Source organism: Pipistrellus hanaki (genome assembly GCF_964339955.1).
Source record: "Pipistrellus hanaki genome assembly, chromosome: 3".
In the NCBI taxonomy this organism is placed as follows: domain Eukaryota; kingdom Metazoa; phylum Chordata; class Mammalia; order Chiroptera; family Vespertilionidae; genus Pipistrellus; species Pipistrellus hanaki.
The window spans coordinates 93,828,268-93,839,404 of record NC_140505.1 but is presented as its reverse complement, the minus strand read 5'-3'; the positions used below and the strand labels follow the sequence as shown (position 1 = coordinate 93,839,404).

The 11,137-nt window shown below is 37.9% G+C and overlaps 1 pseudogene across 1 annotated transcript; it reads right to left on the bottom strand.

Annotated features, from left to right (window-relative positions):
* Positions 1-8,262: 8,262 nt before the first annotated feature.
* LOC311619620 (mitochondrial fission regulator 1-like) lies at positions 8,263-9,365 on the bottom strand (annotated as a pseudogene). Its single transcript has one exon. The product of its transcript is annotated as a mitochondrial fission regulator 1-like (transcript).
* Between the last annotated feature and the right edge of the window lie 1,772 nt (positions 9,366-11,137).

Genomic DNA, 11,137 nt, shown 5'->3' with positions numbered 1-11,137 from the left:
GAATTAGAAAAAGAGCAGTAAGAAAATCCCAGTATAAGCAGAAGGAAGGAAATAATAAAAATCAGAGCAGAAATAAATGATATACAGACCAAAGAAACAATACAAAAGATCAACAAAACCAAGATCTGGTTCTTTGAAAGGATAAACAAGAGTGATAAACCTCTAGCCACGCTAACCAAGAAACAGAGAGAGAGGACCCAAATAAACAAAATCAGAAATGAAATAGGTGAAATAACAACAGACCCCGCTTAAGTTGGATTGTTACAAAATACCGTGAACAACTCTACTCCAACAAACTGGCAATCTGGAGGAAATGGACATATTCCTAAAGTATATAACCTTCCAAAACTCAATCAAGAAGAATCTAAAAATCTCAATAGGCCAGTAACTTTGGAAGAAATTGAAGCAGTCATCAAAAAGCTTCCAGCAAACGAAAGTCCGGAGCCAGATGGCTTCACAGGAGATTTTTACCAAACATTCAAGGAAGAACTAAAACCTGTCCTCCTCAGACTATTCCAAAATATTCAAGAGGAAGAAACACTTCCAAGCTCCTTTTATGAAGCCAGCATCACCCTAATACCAAAACCAGATAAAGACAACACAATGAAAGAGAATTACAGGCCAATGCACATAGATGCCAAAATCCTCAACAAAATTCTAGCAAATCAGCTCCAGCAGCACATCAGAAAGACCAAGTAGAATTTATCCTGGGAATGCAAGGATGGTACAATATTTGCAAATCAATATACGTGATACATCACATAAACAAATTGAGAGATAAAAATCATATAGTCATATCAATTGATGCAGAAAAGGGATTTGATAAAATCCAACATCCTTTCCTGATAAAAACTCTCAACAGGTGGGAATAGAAGGATAATACCTCAACATAATACAAGCTATATATGATAAACCCACAGCAAACATCACTCTCAATTGGATAAAACTAAAACCACTCCATCTAAGAATAGGAGCAAGACAGGGATGCCCAGTCTCCCAACTCCTGTTTGACATAGTACTGGAAGTACTAGCTATTTCAATTAGATAGTAAGAAGAAATAAAAGACATCCAAATTGGAAAAGAAGAAGTAAAATTGTCCTTATATGCAGATGACATGATATTGTACATAAAAAAAAAACTTCTTCAAAAAACTAATAGACTTAATAAATGCATTTGGCCATGTAGCAGATACAAAATTAACACCAAGAAATCTATGGCATTTCTATACACCAACAGTGAATTTACAGAAACGTAGAGTAAAAAAACAATCCCATTTACAATCGGACCAAAAAACTAAGATACCTAGGAATAAACTTAACTAAGGAGGTAAAAGACCTATATGCGGAAAACTTCAGGACACTGAAAAAAGAGATAGAGGAAGATGTAAACAGATGGAAGAACATACCATGTTCATGGATTGGTAGAATCAACTTCTTCAAAATGTCCATACTTCCCAAAGCAAATTATAGATTCAATGCACTCCCAATTAAAATACCAATGGCATACTTCACAGAACTAGAAAGAACTCTCCAAAAATTCACCTGGAACAAAAAGAAGACCCCAAATAGCCATAGCAATCCTTGGAAATAAGAACAAAGTAGGAGGGATCTCAATACCAGATTTCAAGCTGTTTTACAAAGCCACTGTTCTCAAAGCAGCCTGGTACAGGCACAAGAACAGACATATAGATTAATGGAATAGAATAGAGAATCCTGATATTGACCCAAACCTCTATTCTCAATTAATATTTGACAAAGGATATATGAACATACAATGGAGTCAAGTCAATCTCTTCAATAAATGGTGTTGGGAAAATTGTACAGATACGTGCAAAAGAATGAAACTAGATCACCAACTTATACCATACACAAAAATAAACTCAAAATGGATACAGGACTTAAACATAAGATGAGAAACCATTAATGTACTAGAGGCATCTACAGGTAGCAAAATTTCTGACATATGCCAAACGAACTTCTTCACTGATACTTCCCCTAGAGCAATGGAAGCTAAAGAGAAAATAAACAAATGAAACTACATCAAAATAAAAAGCTTTTTTATAGCAAAAGATACTATCAACAAAAAACAAGAAAGCCCACTGTATGGGAAAACATATTTGCAAATGTTATCACTGATAAAGATTTAATCTCCAACATCTACAGACAGCTTATACAACTAAATAAAAGGAAGATAAATGATCTAATTAAAAAATGGGCAATGGACCTAAATAAAATATTTTAAAAAGAAGATAGAAGGAAAGCCAAAAGGTACATGAAAACATTCTCAAAATCACTAATTATCCAAGAGATGCAAATCTAAACAACAATGGGATACCATCTCACACCTCTCAGAATGGCTAACATCAACAAATCAACAAACGATAAGTGTTGGTGAGGTTGCGGAGAAAAAGGAACCCTCGTGCACTGCTGGTGAGAATGTAGACTGGTGCAACCACTGTGGAGAACAGTATGGAGTTTCCTCAGAAAACTGAAAATGGAACTCCCATTTGACCCAGTAATCTCACTCCTAGGAATATATCCTAAGAAATGAGAAACACCAATCAGAAAGGAAATATGCACCCCTATGTTCATAGAAGCACAATCTACAATAGCTAGGATTTGGAAACAGCCTAGATGCCTATCAGCAGATGATTGGATCAAAAAAACATGGTACATCTACACAATGGAATACTATGCTGCCATAAAAAAGAAGGAATTCTTATCATTTGCAGCAACCTGGATGGAATTGGAGAACATTATGCTGAGTGAAATAAGCCAGCCAATGAAAGAAAAATACCACATGATCTCACACATTTATGGATAACAAAGAACATTATAAACTGTTGAACAAAAAGAGAGATACGGAGACAGTAAAACAACAAACATACTGTCTAATTGCAACGGGGAGGATAGGGAGATATGGGAGAGATAAGAGATCAACTGAAGGACTTGTATGCATGCATATAAGCATAACCAATGGAGGAAAAACTCTGGGGCGGGAGGGCATGTATGGGAGTATGGGGAGGGGCAATGGTAAGATATGTACACATATACTACCTTAAAAAAAAATAATAGAGGCCTGATGCATGAAATTTGAGCAAGAGTAGGCCTTCCTTCCCCTGACTGCTGGCACCAGCTTCCCTCTGGCCACTGGCACAGAGGACCCAGGTTTCCCTTACAAGGGAGGCCCTACTTACTCACTGCATCCTGCAGGTCAGTATCGTAGGCCTCCCTCTGCAGATCAATCATGGGGCAATGGCCCACCTTGGTTGGCCTGTTGCCAGTGCATGTCAGAGTGTGGTCCTGGATGGTCATCCAAATGGTTGTTCTGCTGTTTGGCTGTTTGGTTGATTTGCATATTATGCTTTTACTATATAGGATTTTTACAACTATTTTTGTTTTCAATTTTATTTTGTTCAGTATCAATATAATCACTTGCTCTTTTGGGTCATTTAAAAATTATTAATAATGTTATTCACCTTTCTTATTCTTTTACACCTATATACTTGTCTCTCTTTTTTTTTTATTTCACAGAAGAATGGAGAGGGAGAAAGTGATAGAAACATCAATGATAAAAGAGAATCATTGATTGGCTGCCTCCTGCATGCCCCTATTGGGTATAGAGCCCACAACCTGGGCATGTGCTCTAGACTGGATTTAAATCTGGGGCCCTTCAGTCCACAGGCTGAGAAAAACTGGCTATGGTGACGTATTTGTCTTTTGAATATAAAGTTAGATCTTATAAATGGTGCATAGTTGGGTCATTTAAAAATTATTGTAATAATATATGTCTTTTAATTTAAGAGTTTAATCCTTTTATATTTAATGCAATTACTGGTAAGGGGCTATTATATTTACTTCCATCATTTTGCTCATTGTTTTCTATATGTCTTATATCTTACTTGTTCCTCAATTTTTTTTGTATTAGCCTTTTAGGTTAAGAAGATATTTTCTAGTGTGCTATGTTGATTCCCTTTTCATTTCTTTATAGGTTTTTAGTTTTTCTCAATAAAGATATGTTAGTTTATGCTAATGTAGTTCAAATTAATACCAATTTAGCTTCAATGGTATGGTAAAACTGCTCTTATATAGCTCTGTTCTCACCCTTATGCTGTTATGTCACAAAGGAAATCATTATTTATTGTATGCCCATCAACTTAGATTTATAATTATTGCTTTATGTAATGGTCTTTTAAATCATATAGGGAAAATGTAATTTAATAACGTTAATACTAAATTTTATATTTAATTATGTATAAGCATATCTTATTCTTTTGTGCTTAGCTTTGTTGCAATTCACAGATACAGTCAAACAATTCAATTCTTAATCAAGTTATTAATGAAAAAAATGTCTCAGTTGTTGAACAAAACTTTAGTTCTTGACCCCATGGCACGTTCATACTGATATCTGTTTGTCAGGCATGCATCTCACAGGTGACATAGGAAAAAACCCATGAGTACGTGTAAGTTTGGCACTACACATAGCATTGTTAACTCAGAAAATTGTGCTCTATTTCTTTTTTTTCTTTGCTGTTGGATATTACTATTGAAGTATGGTAGCAATCATCTCAGGTAGAAACTGCAGTTTAACTTTAACCCTGCTGTTTTGGCTTCTGTACTTAGAGTAAAGTTATTTTGATTTTCTGAACTTATATATGCTAGCCCAATCGATTGAATACTCCATTGGTGGTGGTTTGAATATCCCACTGATTGTGATTTTACTACTTATTGAAGCACATTCTTCAGTACCTGGGAACCTGGAAAGCACAATTACCCTAAATTGCCTCAGTAGCTACAGATAATGTGTTCCGATTAACTCAGTGGTCCCAAGACCGGGACAGCACAATTATTCTAAATGGCCTCAGTGGCTCCAGATAATGTGTTTCCATTGATTCAGTGATCCATAGACCCAAAACTATACTTAATCTTTATAGATAACTAACTTGCTTAATTTTGCTTCTGTAAGTGCTTTGTGCAAACCAGGTTCCTCATTCCAAACCCAAAGATGTAATTGATACCTTTATGATATTCTGCCTATATAAGCTGGATGTGGCGGGCATTTCGGGGTTGCGAGATTTGGAATGCTTATGCTCCCTCATAACCACCGGCCTTTGAATAAATGACTCCATAATTTGACTTTTGAGGCATCCTTTGTGAGATTCAGGGTTCACTACAACACTATTAAATATGACACCATGGGTTCTAAGAAGGTTAGTGATGGCAGCAAAGTGAAAAGGAAAGTTGTGAAAACAATGTTAGAGCTTAAAAAGGAAATAATTGTAAAGTCTGATAAAAGTGTTTGCGTGTCTGACTAGTTACTGAGTATGCCATAGTGAAATAAATGATTAGCACAATTTAAAAATAAAGAGGACATCAAGAGTGCTGGTGTTGCTAAGGGTGTGAAAGTGCATATGAAATAGCAAACACAGGCAATTGAAAGGTAGAAAAATTGTTGTTTGTTTGAATAAAATTGTTGTGATTTGAATAAATGTAATGCAGTTAGCTAGTGATAGCATTTCAAAGTGATGATGCTGCATACTTAACACCTGAAAAACAAAAATAAAAACCCTGGAATGAGTGCTAAAAGTGACTCATTTAATTCTAGTATGGGGTGGTTCAATAAATTGAAGAAAAGTCATGACATTCATAGTGTAATGAGGCATGGGGAGGCTGCCAGTTCTAACAAAGTACAATAAGTGCTGAAAATTTCATGAAAGAATTTCAAGAATACATAGAGGTTGAGACATTTATTTCCCAATAAGCATTCAGTTGTAATGAGACAGGACTCTTATGGAAGAAAATGCCAAAGAAGACCTACATCACACAGAAAAAGAAGTCACTGGAAAGATATAGGTCAACGAAGGACAGGTTTACATCATTGTTGTGTTGAAATGAAAAGGGGACTGAAACTTCTACTTATCTACCATTCTAAAAACTCAAGAGTTTTCAAAAAAAATAATTTTGTGTAAAATAAAAAACATTGCATATGATGTGCAGGGCTAATCTCAAAGCTTGAATAACCAGGCATTTTTAAAAATTAATTGCTTTATTGATTAAGGTATCACATATTTGTCCTCAACCCCCTATTCCAAGAACTAAGCAATTTTTCATAGAGTGGATTCATTAAGTGCTTGCCCCAAGTGTGAAGAAATAGCTCCAGGAAAAAATAATTGACATTCAGGCTACTTCTTGTAATAGGCAATGTTCCTTCCCACCCTCCAGGCATGGAGGCCAAGTTGGTGGAGGAATACACCTTCATCACTGTTAGGTTTTTGTCACCTCACACAACTCCTCTCATTTAGCCCATGGACAAACAGATCATATTTTTTTTATTAACTTTATTGAAAGTATTAAAGATGCCCCATTTTTGGCCCCTTTGACCACATCCATCCCCTCACCTTATCCCTCAGTTCTTCACCACATTATTGCCTATGTCTATGGGTTATGCATATTGTCTTATATAAAAGGCCTGTGGCTGTTAAGCCATAATGCCATCATGACCAAACAAGCAGCAGGTCTTGTGGCAGGTGGGGTGAGGTTTGAGATACTAGCAATGGAGAGCTGTGAGCACTAGAGAGCTTCTAGAGGGCTACCAGCAGTGGTGGGTGAGGCAATGAGCTATGAAAGGCAATGGGTAGGGCGGACAGCTGAAGCAAGTGGAAGCGAGCTACTGGCACACAATTTCATGCATGCTTGGCCTCTAGTGTGCTCTTGCCTCCCTTGTAAAGTATTCTTTGTTTAATTTCTTAAGACCTCTCTACCCTCCTTCTGAGATTCATCAGCCTGTTTTATGCTTCTATGTTTTTAGATCTATTTTTCCATCCATTTATTTTGTTCATTAGATTCCACATATAAATGAAATCATGTGGTACTTGTATTTCTTTGACTGGATTTATCCATTAGCATAATATACTCCAGGTTCCTTTCATGCTGTCTCAACGGGTAAGAGATCCTTCTTTTTTTATTGCTGCATAAAGGCCATGGTGTACAGGTACCACAGATATTTTTTTTCTATCCACTCACCTTCTGAGCACTTGGGCTGTTTCAAGACCTTAGCTTTTATAAATTGTGCTGCTATGAACGTAGGGGTGCACATATTTTTTCTGATTAATGTTTCAGATTTCTTAGGATCTATTCTTAGAAGTGAGATCACTGGGTCAAATGGTGGTTACATATTTAATTTTTTTTATGAAACTCCATACTGTTTTCCATATGGCTGCAGCAGTCTGCATTCCCACCAGCAGTATACTAGGATTCCCATTTCTTCACATCCTCACCAGTACATGTGATTTCTTGATTTGTTGATGGTAGCCATTCTGACAGGTGTGAGGTGATACCTCATTGTTGTTTGAATTTGCATCTCTCTGATTATTAGTGACTTTGAAAATTTTTTTCATATGTCTATTGTCCATCTGTATGTCCTCTTTGGAGAAGTGTCTAGTCAGGTCCTCTGCCAATCTTTTAATTGGATTGTTTGTCTTCCTTTTGTCGAGTTGTATGGGATATATTGTATATATATATATATATATATATATATATATATATATATATATATATATATTTTTTTTTTTTTTCAGTATCTTGTCAAATCCTTTAATGTCAGGTAGTACTTCAACCCAAACACACACGGGATATATACTGCAGGGAAAGGGACCTGAGGGCATCTGAGTCATGCATGGTGTGGATACAAACCTTGGCCCAATACAAAAAGGTCAAGGCCTCAAAGAAAGACGGTATTCTCTTTCCCCTTCCCATTTCTGTTTCCTACTGGGCTTGAACCAAAGGCCACTGAAGAGCAAGAGTTTAATCAGTGGAACCAATAAGGCCTCAAGCCTTGGAGGCTAGATTTGGTTGTATGGTATTACAAAATATATTTAAGACAAAAACCACCCAAATGCCAGCTGGTCCAGAGTGCCAACCTCTACATCTAGGTGTTAGACATGGGAAGAGGGTGATTGCTGGACACTGGTGTTGGTTTGTGATGGAGCAGCATAAGATTTTTCTTGCTCTGTGAACATGTACATAAACACTGATAGCTCTCTGCTGCAAGAAAGCTGCTAAGAGTAAGTGACAGCTGGGCACAAAATGTCCTGTAAGACCAGTTATAGGGTCTTAAGCAGTGAAGTATGTTATTCAGGACCTATTTTTAAACAGGGGCAAGGAAAAGCCAGGAACTTCTACTCAGGCTTTAGACCAAAACATTTTAATCAATGCATTTACCTGTAATAAGTGTCTTTGCTCACAAAAGGCCTTAGCTCTGCAAAGGTTTGAAGTATGGGAAACAAATAATCCAGCTCTTTTCCTTCACTCCAGGCTCTAGCTTTCGGGAAGACTGTTGCAGAAAACTTCTAATGCAGAGACAGAAACATCTGCAGTGAGGAAGGCAGCTACTGAAGGAATTCCAGGAGCAGGAGTCTGAGTGTGCAGAGCTGAGTATTGTCAGTTTCCTTTTCTACTAAAATCTTCTTCCTTCAGAGCAAACTTCCTTCTCAGAACCTCAGAAATAAGGATGGCAGGTTCTGTTCCTGGTGAAAGTCCTTCAGGATCCCCATCGTATCTGCAAAGCTGCTGGCCTTGGACAGAGAGACGCAGTCATCCTCTTCAAATGAGCTGCAGGTAGCTTTGTGTTCTGGTTTGCAACATTCAGGGCTGGCAGAACAAAGCAGGGGACTGATGGAAGCTCGGGGACCTCTACCTCAGTTTCCTCAGTGATGTCACTAATGACAAATGAAGTTGTAGAATGGAATGAAGATCCAAAACAAGGTAAGGGAGAAGAGACATTTGAGCTTCCTGTATCAGCTGCCACTATTTTAGCAATCTGGCTGCGCAGGTGGCTCAGCTCATCCTGCAGCTCTATGGTGCGGCTCAGGGCTGGCAGGGCTGGCTTCTTCAAGGCCAGGAGCCTCTCCTCGGACCCACAGAGGTTGGGCACTGAAGCATTGTGCTGCAGGACAATCAGAGGGCTGGGCTTCCAAGTGTGCCTTAGGGGGCGTGTATCGCTTCTGACCCAAGCTTATGTCTCCTCTTCATCTGCAGCAATTCAGGCGATGTCAGCCAAAGTAGGGACTGGGGGCACATCTCTCAGACACAGATCAGAGACATTGGGCAGGGTCTCAAAGGACGCCAGGGGGCATGGCTTCAAGGGCAGATTGGTCCCGATTCTTCTCACCACACTGCGATCAGTACCATGCGGTTTATTTTGCCAGATTGGGATGGTCGCACTGGCTTCCATTCCTGACATCTCAACTGGCTCCTGCACTTGAAGGACTAGGCAGCTTGGGGAGGCCTGATTCCTTCATATCAGGCCATCTTACATAACACCAGATTTCCCTTCCTGAGACTCTGGCTCCTGAACTCCCTCACCTCACAGCCAGTTTATATATTTTGGAAATTAACATCTTATCAGATGTATCATTGCAAAATCCAGTGGGCTCCATTTTCATTTTGCTGATGGTCTCATTTGCTGTGCAGAAGTTTTTTATTTTTATATAGTCCAAATTTGTTTTGTTTATTATTTCTTTTGTTTTCCTTGCCTTGGGAGATATATCAGCAAACATATTGCTATAAGAGATGTCTAATATTTTGTTGCCTATGGTTTCTTCTAAGTTTTCTTACGGTTTTATTATTTACATTTAAGTCTTTTATCCATTTTGAACTTATTCTTGTGTATGGTGCAAGTTGGTGGTCTAGTTTTATTTTTATTTTTTGCATATACCTGTCTAATTCTCCTAACACCATTTATTAAAGAGGGTGTCTTTACTCCATTGCATGCTCATGTCTCCCTTGTAAAATATTAATTGAGCATCATGGTTTGCATCGGTTTCTGGGTTCTCCATCCTGCTCCATTTGATCTAGATGCCTGTTCCTGTGCCAGTACCAGGCTGTTTTGATTACAATGGCTTTTTTGTATAGTTTTCTCTCTAGTATTGTGATTTCTCCAACTTCGTTCTTCTTTTTTTAAAAAATATATCTTTACGATTTCAGAAAGGAAGGGAGAGGGAAAGAGAGATAGAAACATCAATGATGAGAGGGAATCATTGATTGGCCGCCTCCTGAACATCCCCCACTGGGATAAAGCCCACAACCCAGGCATGTGTCCTTAGCTGGAATCAAACCTGGGACCCTTCAGTCCGCAGACCGAGTCTCTATCCACTGAGCAAAACCAGTTAGGGCACTTCGTTCTTCTTTATCAAGATTGCTGTGGTAATTTGGGTCATTTTTGGTTCCATATAAATTTTTGGAATTTTTTTTCTAGGTTTGTGAAATACGCCATTGGTATTTTTATAGGGATTGAATTGAATCTTTAGATAGTATGGAGTGTTTAATGATGTTAATTCTTCCAGTCCATAAATATGACATAGTTGGTTTTTTTTGTTTGTTTGTGGTTTTTTTTGGTATCTCCTTCATTTTATTTTTTCATTGTCCTATATTTTTCCCAGTATAATTCTTTTATCTTTTTTTTCCTAGCTATCTTATTTTCATTGTTGAAATGGTAAATGGTATTGCTATTTTAGTTTCTCTTTCTGTTTAAGAAATTACACAAAGGCACTGTTTCAGAAGTATTTTTAGGTGACTCTGAAATTAATTTAATCCTCAGGGAGTTCTGGAAGTAACATTTTAATATCCTCACTTGAGGCTCATAGGCAAAGCATAAAGGAAAGTGTCTTCCTTTATGCGATCAGCCTGGAAGAAATTGTGGCCTAAGTCTGTTGCTGAACAAGACTTTGAGGGCTTTGAGGATGAGCCTGTATCTGTTGTGGAGGATATTGTGTATCTGGGCAAGTTCATCAGCTTGGAAGTGGATGATGATGATATGGAGGAGTTGTTGGAGGGCCATAACACTAAGCTGAACACCAAGAACTCAAAGACGTTCAAGGAGAACAGCAAGAGATAGAAGTTGAGGAGTTCTCTTGAAGGGAAGAGGACAGAAGGGAGGATACTCCTACTTTACTAGTCAAGAAACTGTTTGAGAAATGGGGATAAATACAACATTTTATTGAGAAATATGTTTCACCCTGATAAAGAAGTAGCAAGTTGTGAGATAACTTGTTCAATGACAATGCTGTGTTTCACTTCAGGTGAGTGTTAAAGCACAGGTAAGAGCAAACATCATTGGATAGGTTTTTAGTGGGTCAGAG